The following is a 13,684-nucleotide window of genomic DNA, read 5'->3' on the forward strand; positions in this document are numbered from 1 at the left end:
TTTACTCATCGTTTCAATGTCAAAATTCATGAAAGCAAAGACTGTTTTAGGTGAACAAATAAATAGTTAAAACTGCTCTAAAGTAAAAGAACTGAAAAGCTATAAATAAAAACTCATGATCAGTGCCTCCATTGTGTATCTCTGGGGTTACGAGACACATGTCTGCAACATCAGTAATCACATTTCATGAGTAGTATTTAATAAACACTAAGTATTACAAAAGGAGACAAATGGAGATTATTCACATCTACCTTTATCGTTACCAGAAAAAACTCTAATGTAGTTAAGATCTATAGTTTGGCTTCATCCTAAAAAACACACACAGAATAATATCACTGAGGAGGTGAGGAGAGAGGTACAGCAGTGAGTGTCTACAGCCACAGCCTGTAAAGGTAACATCCAAAGAAGAAGTTTGACTGTTTTTCAAGCTTATGTTAAATATGACCAGCGGTTAAAGTGGGCTGGAAGGATCCTGAACTGTATTCTGGTTCCCTCGGTTAATGAGCAGTTAAATCTTATAGGCAGATGAATGTGTGTTACTACAATCTAAAATTTGATTGTAGGAATGTTTTCAGGTAACTAAATACTACTGCCCTAGTACCTGCACTTTGTTGTAGTTTTATTGTATCATAAAGGTCCTTCTTGGCAAAGTGGAACCTTTAGATCAGATCTTAAAATGTGAGCTCTCCACTCTCCTTTTGTTATAACAGTAAAGCCTCATCAAAATGAGTAGGAGGCCAACATAGAGTCACTAAAGACCTCTGTCTATACAAACCACGGTCAGACATGTCATTTTAAAAATAATTTAAATAAAACCACTGAAAGGCTATAAAAAGATAGAAATGCACCTCCAACTGTCAATTTTCATTGTAAGAAATGTTATTTAAAAAAACTTAAACCAATAAGGTGGGAGTTAAGATGAAAGCTGGAAGATGAAGAAAGTTTTAAGGCTGAACTTCACATTTTAGGGTAGAAAGCGACACAAACCCCCCACATGAGTGTCAAATATCTGCAGGACAGCCTAGCTGGCACAGCAGTGGTTATGATCTGCTTTAGTTTAAAAGTCTATTTACTGCAATCTTTTTGTTTTGTTTGGTTTATTTAAAAATTGTAACAGACACAAGGGCATTTAAACATTTGTACAAGCTGTAAATAAAGTGGCAAAGTAAAAACAAAAATTAAAGATTAATTGTACTTTTTTTTCTCCTCTATTTTTAAAATGTGCTTCTTTTACTTTATTTTTATGTAAAAAGGGGGGCCTTTGCTTTTTCTTTTTTTGTCTGTGCATCACATTTTCTTTTTTGTAGTTGCTCGTGCCTTGCATGCCTTAGTTGCAGTGTTTCTTCTTCATTGTTCACTTGTTTATTTAGACATGTATAGAGTGATTAAGTGTATAACTCTTACAGTTACATAGACGGTCTTTCTTTTTTATTGACTCTGAACAGGCCGGCCACAATCACTTCATTTATATGTGTTCACTGCAATAAAAAGTGTGCACAAGGTTTGTTTTGGATTTGTTTACTGAGAATGATCGCACACTTCTATTTCCTCTTCCTGGTATAGTAACCTATTCTGTTAAGCATTTTGCTGATGATGTGATTTTATAATATAATAAATCAATAAATACTCATAAAAACAAACAGTGAAGTTCTCTGGAAAAGGCCAGAGCTCAACACGTGTCAATAAGTAGTTAAGTGATGTCTTTGAGTTGTGGATAATTTTACCAAAACACACTTAAATCAGTTTTGCAAAAAAAGACTAAAAGTTCAACGATGATCTCATAAATAAATAATATGTCTGTCCTGAGGCTTTTGTTAGAAATGAAGTAAGCTAACAAACACTAGGAAAGACAAGCAGTTTCATTCATATGGACTTCACTATGAGTTTAATTTCCAGCTGTTTTGCTTTTCTTTTTTGAAAAGCAGAGCTTACTTATACTGGACCCATCCTACTGTCTCTTTCTCCTGCTGAGGTCCAGTTCTAGGCTCAGCATCAGCTGGGAGCACGTGCACCTGGACCAAACCAAAACATGAAATAAGGAGGGGGGAGGCTGACTGGATATTATTGTTGTTGCCAAAAACAAAGCTACATTAATCATCCTCTCTGTTGTAGCTCAGGTCTGTTTTTTGGTACTGCAATTATTCAGATTAATATTAATAAGATGTGACCAAAAATACTTTTATAAACTGCTCAATGTCATGATGCCAGAGTTTTCTAATGACATGTAGCTTTTGTGACAAGGATTTAACAGCTGGTTTGATATCATGATAAATATCACACATATCCAACAGGTGTGTATCAATCTGAATGCATGAAAACATTATTAGTGTACTTACTACTATTACTATAATTACTGCGTAGAGTAAAAAGTAAGTATTTCTGTCTCTCTCCTTTTGCATACTTGCACAGAGGCAGTCAGGCGATATTCAATATGCAATCAAATAATAAATGAGTTTATTGATATCCATTGATGTCTATATAAAGCATTGTGAGATCACAAAAAGCTTGATAAAGACTAAATGTATTCAAAAATCATGCAGTTTGTGGGGATAGGTTAAGTGACTAATCTAAATTGCCCATAAGTGTGAATGCAGGAGGGAATGTGAGTGCAAATGGTTGTCTCTCTCTCTGTGTGTTAGCCCTGTGACAGACTGGCGACCTGTCCAGGGTGTACCCCGCCTCTCGCCCTATGACAGCTGGGATAGGCTCCAGCGCCCCCCACAACCCTGAAAAGGATGAGCAGAAGCGAATGGATGGATGGATGGTATTCAAAAATCCATCTATAAACCAAAGGTCCGAATTATGTTATTTAATTTATTTTAAAATGTGTATTTACTTCAACTTTACTGGCTGCCATAGCAGAGTCACATATCTCTGTCTGGGTTGACTACATAGAGAGGATCCTTCTGAGAGGGAGAGTTCAATCTGTCTTTGTTTACTGGAGCAGCTCAGGAGTTTCTATTTGGTCCTTCCTGTTAGAGATCTGATTCACCCTGTTTGATTAATCATTATGCTGATATAGCTTTGTGGTACCATAAACATAAATTACACATCAGCTCAGTTCATTGGAATTTGATGTATTTTTCTGGCTCATTTTTAGTGTTATTGTTTAGAGTGGGGTGAAAACACCCTCTCAGGCAGCTATAAAAGAAAGCAGGACCAACTCTCTGCAGAAATCTGAACATCCTGTACAAAGAAGCTTCAGCAGCTCCTCATCACACTTTGAGACTTAAAGCTCCAACATGATCTTGCTCCTCTTCCTGTTACAACTCTGACCTTCCATATTTGTTTAATCATTATACTGAAAAGGACTTTGATAACATCATAAATGCAGAATTACAGCAAATACAGTCACATTCTTCTGAGTCTGCCAGGAGGACGTGGCTGTTCAGCAATTATTAATTTCTTTACAATCTGATGGTGTTTACTGGCCGGTGTTAGTGATGTTTACAGTGGAGAGTTTTGTTCCATTTGGCCAATGATATCACAAGTGATCAGTGAAAACACCCTCTCAGGCAGCTATAAAAGAAAGCAGCTCCAACTCTCTGCAGAAATCTGAACATCCTGTACAAAGAAGCTTCAGCAGCTCCTCATCACACTTTGAGACTTAAAGCTCCAACATGATCTTGCTCCTCTTCCTTCTCGGTCTGGCTCTGGGTGCTCCTTCTGAGTCTCCTTCTGATGACAATGAAGTGAAGCTACAACTTGGTAACTGTCCCACATTCTGGCTCCTCTTTTCCTTCATTTACTCATTGTAGTTTATTTTTTGTGGGGGTTTTCTTTTTTGTTTTTATCTTTTTAATATTATTTAGCAAATAATAGATTTTAAATGCACCTTTATCATGTTTCTTGTTTTGTTTTGCTCAGGATAAATATGTGTTAGTATAATTGGGGATAGATGCATTAATTTGGTTCCACGTTTCAAACCTCCAGCAGAACCAGGCTCAGACAGGAGCAGCCATTTGCTGTGACTGGTGGAACTTTAGGCCTCATCAAAAAGAAAAGCTTCATATTAAAAGTAGATTATTGATTATCTGTGTCCTTAATCCAAAATGGCTGATTACACATTAGAGGAGGCTTAAAGCGGAAGGCTCTGCCTCCCATTCTACTTTTAATTAACCTCAAAACCACAAGTAAACCAGCAGTCTGAGAGCAAAGCACTCTATCGGTCATAAAATAAGATGTAGCCTGAGTATTTAATACACTGTATATGAGGAGATGGATTCTTAATTTTAATCTGGATTTAGCAGGGAGCTGATGCAGTGAAGCTAATATGTAATGTTTCTTTGTATTCCCTGAAGTACATACAGAAAAGCAGCCTGACACCAGGTCTCACCTTTAGGATATTAGCAGTACAGATCAGGTTTCTTCTGTTACTAAAAAACAAATCATGATCTTTTTCCTCTTCTTGTTTCTGTCTTTTTCAGATGACCGAGCAGTGAAGCTCCTGAGAGGAAACTGTCCCACGTATTGGTGGAGCTTCAACGGCCGCTGCTATAAGTATGTAGCTACACCAAAGAGCTGGTCTGATGCAGAGTTCTACTGTTTGTCACAGGGAGCCCACCTGGTGTCTATTCACAACATGGAGGAAGATAACTTTGTCAGATCCTTGATCAGGAACTCCGACCCTGATGAGAGGGCCACCTGGATTGGACTCAGTGACATCCACAGAGAGGGCAGATGGATGTGGTCTGATGGCTCTGTGGTAGACTTTTTTAACTGGAAAAAAGGCGAGCCAAACAATAGAGGAAATGAAGACTGTGTTACAAGAAACTATCGTACAATTAAGCAGTGGAATGACTGGCCATGTTCTTCTAGTTGTGCCTCTGTTTGTTTAAAGCACAAAGTCTGTGCTTAGAAATTAAGATACTAATTCAGCAAGGACATGCTATGGTGACATGCATGTGGCACGATACAGAAAGCAATGTAAACGTTTATGTCTGTATATAAATAGCAAATCACTGAACTTTAACATGAATGCCTAATCAGTCATACTAATAAATTTACACACCTCCTGATGAGCTCAAAACTGAGTGATAATTTATAATAAGAATGTAAAATGATTTTTGGTAACAAACATGTTCTGAAAAGGATTCGGATTATATAATAATAATATTCTACATGCTCACTGTGCCTTTAGTTACAGAAGCTTTCTGAGGTCTTTCCAAGATAAAAACAAACAAACAAAGACGTTACTAACAAAACATGAAATTTAATGATCAGTACCTCTATTGTGTAGTTATGTGTATGAACAGACTATTGTATAATATGCAGCCAGGTTAAGTCATGTTTCTTTTTTTGGGGGGGGCACTCTTGCTTTCACACTACACACACTTAATAGCTCCAGAAAAACTAAAAATCTTCAAAAAGGTGAGAAAAGGTGCACAATGTTTTCCCTGAAGACAAAGGCTGCAGTTCAGCAAATCAGTGCTTAGAGGACATTAGAGCCAGTGTCTCTAACACACCCTGCTATCAAAATATGATAAAAGTAACCGGTGCATGACAGAGTGGCCAGAATCCAAGCACACGTTTGTCTGCACAGTCAGCTTAATGAGACTTAACAACATTCACAAAACAGTAACTCAGAAAATGTTTTTCAGTTGTTTTTTGAAGTATTAATGTTTACAAATTTGAATCTTCACAGCTGGAATTTAAGTACCTGTTATGAACATTATGGCCACTTGAGTGCAGCAGAAGAAAAAGGTCCTGATATCAGATGCTTTAATTATCAGGTGTCTTACTTTTACATCCATTACGATGAGCGTTGTTGGAAGCATTTGTGTATGACAAATAACATGTTAAATACTCTGTTCTAGTTTTATAGCTCTAGTTTTCTAGACTTAAAGCTTCAACATGATCTTGCTCCTCTTCTTGTTTGGGCGACTCTGGGTGCTGAGTCCTCTTTAATGTTGAGAATTTTTTCAGTCTTTGTTTATTAGAGCAGTAAGTAGAGCTTGTGAGCTGCTCTCTTCCTGTTACAACTCTGACCTTCCATATTTGTTTAATCATTATGCTGAAAAGGCCTTTGATCACATCATGAATGCAGAATTACACCAAATACAGTCCCGTTCTTCTGAGTCTGCCAGGAGGACGTGGCTGTTCAGCAATTATTAATTTCTTTAGAATCTGATGGTGTTTACTGCCTGGTGTTAGTGATGTTTACAGTGGAGAGTTTTGTTCCATTTGGCCAATGATATCACAGTGATTAGTGAAAACACCCTCTCAGGCAGCTATAAAAGAAAGCAGGACAAATTCTCTGCAGAAATCCTGTACAAAGAAGCTTCAGCAGCTCTTCATCACACTTTGAGACTTAAAGCTCCAACATGATCTTGCTCCTCTTCTTGTTCAGTCTGGCTCTGGGTGCTCCTTCTGAGTCTCCTTCTGATGGCAATGAAGTGAAGCTACAACTTGGTAACCATCCTATATTCTGACTCTTCCCTCCCTTCTTGTATTTTAACTTTATTTGTGTGGGGGTTTTTTTTTTTTTATATTTTAATTACATTTTAGTCAAACACTCCAGGATTTTCTGCTTGTTATGTTTCAGCAGTCAGTGATACAAAATTCTTGGTGCTGGATTGTAACACAAATGTTTTCCCCATGTCAGATGGGTTCTACTGTACCGTAGAGTTATGATAAAGACTGCTTATAAACACAATAAGAGCAGCTTACTTCTCTGCATGTTTCACAGTGTCAACTGTGCAGACATGCTTATCTGATATTCAGTGTCACGGTTCACTGAGGACTCACACGCAGGACTCTTCAACTTGAGAAGATCACAGTGGCATTTACTACACTTTTCACCAGGTGTGTGTACAGACAGTTCGGGGAATAGTGCTATATACAAAGGTGACAGGAGTATGGGCTCCAGGGGATCCAAGGTGGGGAGGAAAGGGGGAAAACACTCCTTCCTCTTCGGTCACTCACTGCTTGCTGCCAGCCACTCTCCAATCACTCACGACCAGTGTTGGTCAAGTTACTTGAAAAAAGTAATCAGTAACTAATTAATGATTACTTCCCCAAAAAAGTAATCCTGTTACTTTACTGATTACTTATTTTCAAAAGTAATTAATTACTTAGTTACTTTTTAAAAACACAATTTACAACCTGAAGAGGTGATAAAGCGATAGATCTTTCATCCCAATTCTACTTTTTCTACATAATCCATCATACAAAATGTAATCAAATGGAAAAGTCTTTTTTTTTTTACTTTTTTTATTAGTTTTAATCTTTTGACTTTATGCATCAAGCAAAATTTAAATTATATGCACCATTCTCTGACTTGAAGAAATTAGTTGAATATTTAAACCTATTTTCTGCACATTCCAGCACATAAAATATTTTTTTGTGTGTGTGTTTACACTCAGTCTTTCAAATAGATGCAAGTAAAACACAGCAGAAAATAAATAAAGTCAAAGACTCAGCGGTCCTTTTGCTCTATTTTCACCTGTAAAGCAGGAGTGGGGTAGGCGGAGGTTTACCCTGGTGCAGGTGTGCTGCAGCGGTCAGTGGAAGAATCCGCGAGTTTCTCTGTGAGTTTCTCATTACGTCGTAGCTGCTTACTTGGAAGTTTAGGGGGTTTTTTTCGCTCTAAAAAGAAGTTTTCTTCCCACGCACGATGGACGCTAATGTTTTTGTCACTTTTTATGGAATCAAACTTAAAGTAAGGTCAGTACTTCCGCGCTTTAAACGCTGCACGCTCATACTCTCTCCCGTACTCGATATATGATCCATTGTTGATCTGCACACAGCTGTTGTCACAAACGTCGCACTTGCTTACATCACTGTCATGAGACATTCTCGCAAAAAAATCACGGTTTTAGTAACGCAGTAACGCAGCGTTCCTACGGGAAAGTAACGGTAATCTAATTACCGTTTTTGCAATAGTAATCCCTTACTTTACTTGTTACTTGAAAAAAGTAATCAGATTACAGTAACGCGTAACGCGTTACTGTTACTGAGTTACTGAGATGAGCAGCGTTACTGCCCATCTCTGCTCATGACAAGGAATCCTCTCAGGGTAAACAGGGACGGATCCAGGCAATCCGAGTCACACAACAATCCAGCAATGAAAGCTAATATCCCTTTGACCATGCTGAGCGATACAACTGGATTGGACTGAGTGACCTCCATAAAGAAGGCAGATGGATGTTGTCTAATGGGTGTGCAGTGAGTTTTGTCTACTGGCATGCAGGACAACCAGACAACGATGGAACAAATGAACACTGTGATACCTAATTGTACATTAAACCTGCACTGTTTATGCTATCTGTCTTTTGTGTGTTTGTGTGACAGTCTCAAAATTCCACTAATCTTGATTTTCATATTAACCACTGGCAGCTGCACTCGAAGGAAATATTTACTCATCATTTTCATCTCAAAATTTATGGAAGGGAAGACTGGAGTTTCATCAGTTTCTTCTTTGCTGTTTCACAAATCATATCTTTACCTTTTCCATTTCCTTTCTGCCCACTGCACTATTTCCTTAAAAACTCCCTACCTCCACAGTTATGTCATCTGGACCAGCTGCCTTTCCACTACACTGATACAAAAAACATCTTTAAAAAAGGTAATATTCCAGCAGCTGGGGCACCAAAATACGACCATAAAATAACAGAAAATAACTGTCCCATAAAAATACAGTTTGTTGCGCTAATTTGACATGGGATTCTGCCTTTTCCAAGTGCTTTTAGACATTAAATTAGGAACATTTTTGCGCGATCAAACAATGAAATTACCTATAAACAAGGTCAATGAATGTGGAAATATGAATCATAATATGTAAATGTACAGAAATATACAGTTAACAGTTGGTTTGAATAATAATTGACTGCATGCCCTGGGATAGACTGACAGAGGCGAGGCTGCCATATCGCACCATCGGCCCCTTTGGCCATCACTAGTAGGCGGTAGGTGAAGAGTCCTGACCACGGATACAACAACGGAGAGTGTCCGAGCCAGGGCTCGAACTGGCAATGTTCTGATCACAAGGCGAACTGCCAACTCTTGAGCCACAAACGGCCTAACTAGCAACAATAATAATACTAATGTGATGTAACACAAGCTTATAGGGATCATGTTATATACTTTTCCATAGCATTACATTTGAATTCAACAGTTCAATCTTTCAAATAATGGACAGATATTTGTGGGATCATGATACATTTGTGAATATATTTTAATCTAAATATGCATATGTACAGACAGATACATTTAATAATCATGACAATTATGTTGTATTACATTACAGTGGTCAAAGAAGCTTGCAAAGAAAAGCGTCTGGACTTCTTTAAGTTGCTTGAAGACGTTTCACCTCTCATCCGAGAAGCTTCTTCAGTTCTAAGGTCAAATGGTGGAGAGTCCCAGATATAAACCTAGTGGGAGTAACCCCCCACAGAGGGACAAAAGGACCCCCTGATGATCCTCTAATCGCCTGAGCCAAGGTGTGAAACTGGGCGTGGGTCCAAATCAGCCAGAGTTTCGGGTGTGTTCATTGTGAACACAAGCGCATGGCACAACACAGAAGAGCCACCTCCACAGGACAAGACTCAGCAGTCCATCTGCATCTTAAGGATAAAGGACACTCTTTTGAGGATGCCAATGTTCACATTTTGGACAGAGAGGACAGATGGTTTGAAAGAGGAGTGAAAGAAGCCATCTATGTCCACTGTGAGCGACCATCTTTGAACAGAGGCGGGGGTTTACGACACCAACTCTCTGCCATCTATAATCCAGTTTTGAGATCCCTTCCCAGACGCCTTAACGCCCACTCACATCCTGGGCCATCTGACCTCAGGAATTCGCATGATAAGGTGGGGCCAGGTTTCACAATGAACTCACCCGAAACTCTGGCTGATTGGGTCCCACGCCCAGTTTCACACCTTGGCTCAGGCGACTAGAGGATCATCAGGGGGTCCTTTTTGTCCCTCTGTGAGGGGATACTCCCACTAGGTTTATATCTGGGACTCTCCACCATTTGACCTTAGAACTGAAGAAGCTTCTCGGATGAGAGGTGAAACGTCTTCAAGCAACTTAAAGAAGTCCAGACGCTTTTCTTTGCAAGCTCCTTTGACTACGATGACCTGGATGACTGAGAACCTTCACAGACTTACATTACAGTGATTTAACGTTAATTTACATTCAAAATGTGAAGTCAAAGTCTATTTACGTAACTTTAATGATATTCTACAAGAACAGAACATTACTGTAAAATGCACAGTAAAATACCTTCATATTAGGGTTTTTTCCTACGGTCGCAGCGTTACCCGCGACCTTGTTGTTAGTTCACATTCATTGGCCGATGCTTAGCGTCATGTTATTTATATTAATTGCAATTCCTACCTCTACATTTCTTTTTCAAAATATATAATTAGCACAGCGTGTCCATGCAATGTTTTACATTGTGGCATGCAGAGAAATCTAAACAAAGAAGCTCACAGAGAGATTGAGCTTGTTATTTAACCCCAAGCTGGTAGGGGGAGCTCCTTAATAAAACACTTGCGGTGCTACAGTATGCCTCAAGGTTCAACAACAGCACAACAGAAGTCACTCATGGTACAGCACGCTCTCTACAAAACAACAACTGTCAGTGACTCTGCACCACGGCGTAAACACAACATTCAAGGTAACAGTTTAATGTAACGTAACCATAAACAATAAAACAAGAACATCTAAACAGCAGCACATGTCCCAAGGCATGATGGGAGACATTCCTGGATGTATTTTTACTATCTAAATATGCATATGTACAACAAAATATATTTAACAAACAAGTAAATTGTGTTTTATTACATTTACAGTGATGTTATGTTGTTTTACATTTGACGTGTCAGATCACAGTCTACTTATGTAAATGTAATGATATTCTAGAAAAACAGTACACAACTGTAAACTACACAGTAAAATACTTTGGCATTACTATTTTTTGGAACAGTGTAGCTGCCCTCACTCCCTCCTTACTAATCCTCTGCATTTCCTGATGTCCTCATGTCTCTCTCATTTTCTTCATTCCATCACTCTCTTAACTTGTTGGTATATTTCTGTTTCTATCGTTATCAGTGTTGGTCAAGTTACTTAAAAATAGTTATTAGTAATTAGTAGTAATTAGTAATTAGTTACTAATTACTGATTAAAATTAAATTATATGCAACAGTCTTTAACTCGAAGAAATTTGTTTAACATTTAAACCTATTTTCTGCTTATTCCAGCATATAAAATGAAATCATTTTTGTGTTTACACTCACTTTTCAAATAGATGTAAGTAAAACAAAGCAAAAAAATAGATAAAATAAAGATTCAAGTCTTAAATCAGTTTTCACATGTTTACCTGGAGCGGGGCCATTGGAGGATTGCCCGGTGCCCCAGCGTTCATGTCAGTGGGGGGATCCGGGGGTTTCTCTGTTAATTTCACATTCCTGTGGTGGCGTGCTATGTGCTTGCTCACATTTGAAGTTGAATTTTTCGCTGTAGAAAGAAGTTTTCTTCCCACACAGTGTACAGCGGACGCTGGAAAATAACTCAAAATGTTAGAAATATTCCAGTGTTAGAAAATCAGCACTGCTCAGTGTTAGCCATTGTTAATCTTCAAAACTGACTAGGTTACTTCTAAACATATAACACTGTCAAAAGTGTTAATTTAACACTCAACAGTGTTGTATTTAACACTCAGAGGTGTGGACCCATATAGACACTCTCTAGTGTTAATTTGACACTGGAGATTTTGCTGTGTAGAATCGCATTTATAAATGCAAGCAGAGGAAAGAACAAAACTCTCACTTATTACATTTGATAGAAAAACCTATTTTAAAAAGAGAGCTAATGCTCTTTAATGTAGGGAAGTATATACCATACCATAAATATACAATTACAGCAAAAACAGTCACGTTCTCCTGGAAGTCCCAAGAAAATGTTACTCCTATGTCCATGTGGCAAATGATGTCACACCAGCAGTAAAAACACCCTCTCAGGGAGCTACATAAGACAGCAGCTTCAACTTTGAATTCAGAAATATGAACATCCTGTACAGTGAAGCCTAAGCAGCACCAGTAGTACCATTTAGTGAAGCTTAAACTTGGTAACTGTCCCATATATTGGTAAGCCCTCTTTTCTCTACTTTTTCCTTTATTTGTGTCTTTTGTTTTTTCACTCAAAGAACATATTGTTCATGCTTCTATATCTTTTGTTTCAGCAGTCAATGATACAAAATTCTTGATGTTGGATTGAAGCATACATTTCTTTTACCAATGTCAGATGGATTCTACTATACTGTAGTGTTATGATTATGACTTGCTGGTAAACATAATAAGATACAGCTTACTTCTCTGCATGTTTTAACTTCCACAGTGTCAACTGTGCTGAAGTGCTTGTCTGATGCACCATCTCTGAAGAATATCAAAGAAAAAAGTCTGTCACACTAACAAAAACATGATCTCTTTCATTCTTACTTTTTCATCAAGTTCTGACTGCTGTGTCTTCTTCAGATGACCACAGAGTTAAACTACTGCAAGGAAGCTGTCCCCTGTTCTGGTACAGCTTCAATCGGCGCTGCTACAAATATGTGGCCACACACATGAGCTGGGCTGATGCAGAGCTCTACTGTGAGTCACAGCGAGCCAACCTGGTGTCTATCTACAGTGAGGAGGAAGAGGAGTTGGCCAGAATCCAAACACACGTTTGTCTGCACAGTCAGCCTAACATGTTAGATACTCTGTTCTAGTTTTATATCCGTGTTAAGTTACACATTATCTTGGTATTATTCATATGCTGAAAATGAAAAAACAAACAAAAAAATCATCTAAGTTTACATTTTACATTACAGGTTTTAAGTGTTACTCCCAAGTTATTGGAGGCTCTTGTGTTCATCTTCAGTGCCAAAGGTTCAGGCTTAGGATCTCGATCCCACCTGAGCAGTGCACATCAGTTCTGTCAGTGTGACAGAAACCATCATCTTGTTTGTTCTACTTATGTCTACTTATGCCACACATCAGTAGTGATGTGATTTAATGTACCCTAGTGGAGGGTTTTACAGTGTAATTGTTTCATTGTTTCCTGAACCCACAGTGAGTGGATCTCTGCAGCCAGACGTGTACAGCTGTTTCACAGGCAGCAACATAAGCACATGTCATATTTTTATGTAAGTTTACAAATTAAGTTTACTCAACTGACTAAAGAACTATTTACATTTTTCTTAGGAATGATGCATGCTTCTCATTATGAACAGAAATTATTTTTTCAGATTATTTTTTGCTGTGTGCTTGTTATGACATAAATATAATTCCATAGTCATACAGCACTGTCTGTGAAGATCTCAGATGGCTGGCAGTTCACACTGTATTTACTTCTCTTTCTAAGAAAGAAAAAGAAAGAAAGAAATCGGGCTGCATCGGGGGAGTTTGTTCTCTCTCTGTTTACTAGAGGAGCTGAGGAGTTTTTTTCTTTTCTCTTCCTGTAGATGCTCTGGTCTGATCTGTTTTAGTAACCGATTCCTTTTATGACACAATAGAATATAATTGCACAGTAAAAACAGGCACGTGTGAAATTTTACCTTTTTACTGGCTTGTGTTTAGTCAGTTAGGTTTGATTAGTCATCATGCATATAACACCTTTATTGTACAATAAATATACGCTACACAACAAAAAACAAACAACCTTTGTTAATCTCTTTGGAATTTGTTTTTTTTTTCTGGCT

General features: G+C 38.1%; 1 pseudogene; it reads left to right on the forward strand.

The window, feature by feature from the left end:
- Positions 1-3,620: 3,620 nt before the first annotated feature.
- Positions 3,621-4,858, forward strand: LOC146643975 (ladderlectin pseudogene; annotated as a pseudogene).
- The last annotated feature ends 8,826 nt before the right edge of the window (positions 4,859-13,684 follow it).

Source organism: Rhamphochromis longiceps, linkage group LG22, assembly GCF_057381845.1.
Source record: "Rhamphochromis longiceps isolate RC_006_pf linkage group LG22, R_longiceps_female_GT1.1, whole genome shotgun sequence".
Lineage (NCBI taxonomy): Eukaryota > Metazoa > Chordata > Actinopteri > Cichliformes > Cichlidae > Rhamphochromis > Rhamphochromis longiceps.